Below are 7,216 nucleotides of genomic sequence, written 5' to 3' on the forward strand. Positions count from 1 at the left end.
AGGCACACGGCTTCAGTAGTTGTGTCACATGGCTCAGTAGTTGTGACTTGTGGGCTCTAGAGCACAGGCTCAGTAGTTGCAGCACACGGGCTTAGTTGCTCCACGGCATGTGGGATCTTCCCAGACCAGGGCTCGAACCCATTGTCCCCCTGCATTGGCAGGTGGATTCTTCACCACTGTGCCACCAGGGAAGTCCCTGGCTGTCCTTAAGATAAGCAATTTTATGCTTTTGTTTAAGCATGAAAAAGTGACAAAACATAGATTTTTATAAAATTATGTCGGACATAGTCCTGTTTTATTCTTCTCTTCCTTCTTCTTCTGAGATTTTTAAGTCAAAATCCCCATTGGACAGCAGTTTCTGTTTTAATTACCTTGGGCAAAGTTCAGCAAACCCACTTACAGGCAGAAGAATGGACTTCAGAGTCTCAGATGAGAATTTGGCATTTCTGAGAGTCCTTTGGCCCTGGAGGCACTTGTTTCCCTGGACTTTTGCACAGAGAAAAGCATTTTTCAGGTAGTATCTAAGCACATGCCCAAAACCATCTGCCTAACTTGCTATTCTGTTTCAAGTGTCCACAGACAGTTCACATTCAGCATGGTCAAAAATAAACAATTGTCCTCTATTTGGCACTTCTGTCACCCCCTTTAAATCTGCTTTTTCTCCTGAATTTCCTATTTTGTTTAGTGACATCCTTTCTACTGTTATCTCCCAAGTTAAAAATTAGGCTCTCTCAGGAGTTCCCTGGTGGTCTAGTGGTTAGGATTTGGTACTTTCACTGCCATGGCCTGGGTTCAATCCCTGGTCGGGGAACTGAGATCCTGCAAGCCATGCAGTGTGGCTGAAAAAAAAAAAATTAGGCTCTCTCTTCTTCCATATGCCCCTACATCAAATTATTTACTCAATCCTATAGGTTTTATCTTCTAAGTATTTGTTTTATGTGTTCTCTCTATACTTTGGCTTTAGTTTCAGTTGAGGCCGTTTTAAGCCTAAGCTTTACAGTAGCCTCTTAACTACCTCTAATTCCATTGAAACTGATCCCTGCCATCAAACTGATTGTTCTAAGAGACAAATCTGATCATGCCTTTCCCCTGCTTAACATCTTTCAGTAATATGGGGCCTATGGAGCTGGAGCCAGGGTCAGAGAGGTGACCAGAGCTTGCAGAATTGGGGCCAATGAAACAGTCAGAGCTAAGGGGATCTCTGGGACCACCAAGGCCAAAGCTAAGGAGATAATCAAGGATCAGAGGCTTGGTACATAAAGGGGAAATGAGAAAATAAGTAATTAAATTAAAGATACTGAGATTCAAATTTTTCACTGTCTAAGGAGGGAGTTTAAAATATGGAAAGGCTGAAGGCTAGAATGAATCATGTAGTGTTGTATTGGAATTAGAAGTATCAGCGTGAACTCAAATTTTGATACATAGATAATATAGACGTGTGTGTGTGTGTGTGTGTGTGTGTGTGTGTTTGTGTAAGTAATGCTTTACCCACTGAGAGGGCCTAATGGCAATGAGCACATCTGATTTCCAGATCTTGGTTTCTAAATACCATTCCCCACTAAAAGGAATCAGAGCTCCTGGAGAACTGGCTCATTCCAGGAGCAGGGTAAGTACAAGATAAGTCTGTAAAGTCTCATTGTACCAGAACATAAACTAAAGCTCAGAAATGATGGAGACCCCTGCAACTAAGACCCGATGCAGCCAAAAATATAAATAAACAAATAAATTTTTTTTAATAAATAAATGATGGAAAGTATAAAAAGGACATAGTAGCCAATTTGAAGGAGCTCCCACTGGCCAAACTGGAGACAATCTGAGCATCAGAATAAATAATGATAGTATCAGATTATAACCCATTTAAAAAATGGTCATCCATGAGCCCATACTGATAAAAACACATAAATAAACACACAAATGAGGGGCAAAAGTAAGCACTTCTTTATAATAGAATGTCGGATAATAAGTGTGGAAGAAATGAAGTCATTAGAAAATCACTGTTCGGCAACCATTATAGTAATACTTTTTTAGGCAGGAGCCATCAATGGGTGCTTAAACAATTGGGGGAGAATTTGTTAAGAAACAGGATATTTACATAGCCTCAGTGTAACTCCCTACAAAATATTTATCATTTAAGAAGGCAAAATGGTAACTTCAGAGCTGAGAAACATTGCAGGTGCTTTCTTAACTATGTTATCAAAGTTAAAATCACCAGGAAGAGGACAAATCAACTTTGTGCACCTCCTAATATGAAACACTGAGAACATGGTATATCTTTTGTGGTGTTCTTGCCAAAAATGCATAATTGGTTCTAATCATGAGGAAACATAAGACAAATCCAAACAGAAGACAATCAACAGTATAATTGACCTGTACTCTTCAAAATGCCAATGACCCAACAGGGAAAGATTTGAGGAACTATTCCAGATCAAAAGAGACTGAAGAGACATAACAATTAAATGTAACACTTGAAACTGGGTTGGATCTTGGACCAAAAGAAAAAAAATGTTTTTGCTGTAAAGGAAATGGGTTATGTTTGATCCCTATTTGATCTCTTGGTGAAATTATAATTCCGTTTCTTCAAGATCCAGCTCAGATATCACTTTACCCATTAAATTTTTGCTGACCTCCATAGCTCTAGTTAATCAGTGGCTTCCACAGTGCTACCTCTAAACCAGGTACATGGTGCTATTGTTGCCATTAAGGATAATTTTAAGTAACATTTATTAAGAACTTACTATATGCTAAGCATATGATCATATGCTTATAAGTAAGTATAGATACTAATGGGTTTACTTTTAATCCACATAAGGACCCTATGAGGAAGGTACTAGTACTAATCCCATTTTTATCTCTCTAGCCCAAGTTCACATAACCAGTAGGTGGCTGAGCCTGGACTTGAGTTCAAGTCTGTCTGACTACAAATCCCATGCTCTTAACCACTGTACTCGTTACCTTTAATCTTTCACCTGTCTCTCCTACTAGACTGTAACTTTCTGTGACAAGAGGGTTATATCTTATTTTTTTCTCTATTCCCAACCGTTAACCCTATCACAATTCTTGACATATAAGTGCTCAGTAAATGTTTTTCCTTCTTAAGTTTTTTGCAAATATGAATTATGTCAAATGTTCAAAAAAGAAGAAGGGTATATGTACATGTTGATTGAAAGAGAGAGAGAGTTGGGGCTGATGGGGAGAATACCTGTTCTATCAGAATGCAGAAAGAAGCAGAAGACACTCAAGCTGGGTAATTTGAGAAGAGTGAAGAATTTAATAAAGGAACTAGGGACTTCCCTGGTGGTCCACTGGTTAAGACTCCGAGCTTCCACTTCAGGAGACGCAGGTTCAGTCCCTGGTCAGGGAAGTTTCACAAGCCACAGGCGCTGCCCAAAAAAGAGGCAAACTATATACTCAGGCATGGACAGTGTCTTGGAAAACCAAAAGAAATACTACAATAACTGAGAGTTAACAATGAGGCAATATTTACATTTCTTGGTCTGAAGGAATAAAGGGAATGGACAGTAAGTTGCAACTGCCCTCAAAAATCAAAGCCACAAGTTTCCGTATTCAGATCCAGTGGAAAATGGATCAACTATATTTCCTCTTTCTGTAGTAGCATTTTCACTGATGGATGCTAAAGAATGCTTTGTGCCTGCTGAAGAAATATTTCTAGCCAAAATTAAGAAGTTTATTAGCATTCAGCAAAATAGTTTTTTGGTTCTGTCTGCTACCCTACATGGGGCCCGAGGAATGGAAACTGATGTTCAGGATTCAGCAGAGACTCCTGGGTAGTACCTTATTGGATACTTCCAGTACACTACACAATAAATGCAAATAAATGCAAAACCCGGAGTCAGCTGAGAGGAGAGGGCCTCCTAGCAGGAGCTGTGACTTTTGGTTAAGAGACCTAACCAACCCAAAGCCACCCCAAAATCAGGAATCTGGGACCTCATTCTCTTCCTCCCTTTCAATCCTCTAAAAGCTACAAGGATAAGGAGCCCATTGATCTACAGCGAAGCATACAAGTCAGCCTCAAAGGGCAGAGGACCAGATTGAGAAGGGTGGAAAATGGATGCAGAGGGACAAATGGAAAATCACCCAGAATAATGTTGTACCTACCACCTCTCTTAAGAAATGGAATACGGCCAATACGGTTGAAGTCCTCAGTGTACCCCTCCCCAGTCACATCCCTCTGCTTTCTCTCCTCCAGTGCTGCCATAAAGATTCTTAGACTTCTGCATAATATGTTATTTTTAAAATAAAATTAAATAAAAGAATTTTCTGAAAAGGACTAACACCTTCCTTGCTCTGTCATATTTTTATACTTGAGAAGCGTCATGGTATTATCAATGGGCTGGGAGTCAGAAAACTCTGATCCATGTGTCTAGTTCCAAACCCTTTGTCTTGTGCAAAGCAATTAAAATCTTTCAGCTTTTGTTTCCTCATCTGTAGAACATTGTTATGAAAATCAAATGAATTGGTACCTATGAAATCATTTTGTAAACTGGAAAGCACCAATGAAAGTAAACGATCGCCGTTTATGTCTGCCCCCCTTCTATATATAACATATCCTGTAAGAGCAAGAACCTTGTCTCTCTTGTTTGTTTGCTGTTGTGTCCCTAGTACCCAGAATGGGGGCTGGCACAGTATAGGCATTGCATTAGTATTAATCAGGGAATGCTAACTGCTGTAACAGACAATCCCAAAACACTCAGTGGCTTAAGAAAATCAGAATTTATATCTCCCTATGTCAGCATCAGTTGTAGGTCAGTCAGGGAAGCCTTGCTCTCTCAGTCAATCAGAGATTCCGGATCAATCATTTATCTCTACCACATCCTAGGTCCTTGAAATCCTTACCCAAGGATAGGCTGGCACAGGAGGTTTCCTGTGCATGAGATTTAACAGGCCACTGCTGGGAGTGGTGTAGTTCACTTTAGCTCATCCCAGTAGCCAGAAGTCAGTCACTGGCCACATACAAGGGATGCTAAAAAGCATAGTTTACCTGTAGCTTCAAAATAAGAGAAAATGAGTTTGATCAGCATCTAGCCAGTCATTGCTATGGCTTTCACTAAATACCTGTAGAATAAATACATGAAAAATTAATGAAATATATACAAATGAATGTAGCCTAAGATCCACTTTTGTTTTTTAGCTTCTCAGTAATGGTTTAATTTTTTTAAATTGAAATATAGTTGATTAACAATGTTGTGTTAGTTCAGGTATACAGCAAAGTGATTCATATATATATACACACACACATATATATACACATATATATATTCTTTTTCAGATTCTTTTCCATTATAGGTTATTACAAGGTATTGAATATAGTTCCCTGTGATATACAGTAGGTCCTTGTTTTTTATCTATTTTATGTATAATAGTGTATATCTGTTAATCCCAAACTCCTAATTTATCCCTCCCCCAACCCCTTTCCCCTTTGGTAACCATAAATTTGTTTTCTATGTCTGTGAGTCTGTTTCTGTTTTGGAAATAAGTTCACTTGTATCATTTTTTTAGATTCCACCTATGTGATATCATATGTTTGTCTTTCTCTGTCTGACTTACTTCACCTAGGATGATAATCTCTAGGTCCATCCATGTTGCAGCAGATGGCATTATTTCATTCTTTTATGGTTGAGTAGTATTCCATTGTATATATCTTCTTTATCCATTCACCTGTCTGTGGACGTTTAGATTGCTTCTGTGTCTTGGCTATTGTAAATAGTGCTGCTATTGAACATTGGGGTGCATGTATCTTTTCAAATTAGAGTTTTCATCATTTTCGGATCTATGCCCAGGAGTGGGATTGCTGGATCATATGGTAGTTCTATATTTAGTTTTTTAAGAAACCTCCATACTGTTCTCCATAGTGGCTGCACCAATTTACATCCCCACCAACAATGTAGGAGGGTTCCCTTTTCTCCACACCCTCTCCAGCATTTGTTATTTGTAGACTTTATGATGGCCATTCTGACAGGTGTGAGGTGAAATGTCATTGTAGTTTTGATTTGCATTTCCCTGATGATTAGAGATGTTGAGCATCTTTTCATGTGCCCATTGCCCATCTCAATTTCCTCTTTGGAAAAGTATCTATTTGGGTCTGCTGTCCATTTTTTGATTGGGTTGTTTGGTTTTGTTTGTTTGTTTGTTTTAATACTGAGCTCTATGAGCTGTTTGTATATTTTGGAAATTACGCCCTTGTTGGTCGCATTGTTGGCAAATAATTTCTCCCAGTCCCTAAGTTGTCTTTGTTTTGTTTATGGTTTCCTTTGCTGTGCAAAAGCTTTGAAGTTTAGTTAGGTCCCATTTGTTTATTTTTGCTTTTACTTCCATTATTCTAGGAGATGGATCTAAAAAAATATTGCTTCTATTTATATCAAAGAGTGTTCTGCCTGTTTTCATCTAGGTTTTATAGTATACGGTCTTGCATTTAGGTCTTTAATCCATTTTGAGTTTATTTTTGTATATAGTGTTAGAAAATGTTCTAATTTCATTCTTTTACATGTAGCTGCCCAGTTTTCCCGACATCACCTTTTTTTTTTTTTTTTTTTGCCACACAGCATGCAGGATCTTAGTTCCCTGACCAGAGATCAAACCTGTGCCCCATGCAGTGGAAGCACAGATTCTTAACCACTAGACCACTAGGGCAGTCACCAGCACCACTTATTGAAGAGACTGTCTTTTCTCCACTGTGTATTCTTGCCTTCTTTGTTGTAGATTGACCATAAGTGTGTGGGGTTTTTTCTGGGCTTTGATCTATGTGTTCATAGATCTGTTCCATTGATCTATGTGTCTGTTTTTGTGCCAGTACCATGCTGTTTTGATTACTGTAGCTTTTCTAGTTAATTTTTCTAATGCATAGTATGATAAAAATTTTTTTTTAGTTATAGGCAGAGCCAGTGCTTGACCTACAGGTATTGTAAAAATTGCCTGACCTATTTTGAGGAGACAGCTTGACCTTTATTAAAATGCTTTAATTTTAACATGTACACATTTTAATTCTACTAGAAAGTGGTTTCTACAATTAATATTAACATTGTACACACTTGTGTGTGTTTTTATGTGTATATGTACACAGAGTAGCAAAATAACAGAAGGAGGAGGTTACACAAATTCACATTTCAGCCAGGAACGACATAAAACATATCCCTGTGTGCTTCTATACAATATGTATGTGTTCATCAGATGATATTGTAAATTATATCTCCAATAATGA

Source organism: Leucopleurus acutus, assembly GCF_964270905.1.
Source record: "Leucopleurus acutus genome assembly, chromosome: 4".
NCBI classification, from domain to species: domain Eukaryota; kingdom Metazoa; phylum Chordata; class Mammalia; order Artiodactyla; family Delphinidae; genus Leucopleurus; species Leucopleurus acutus.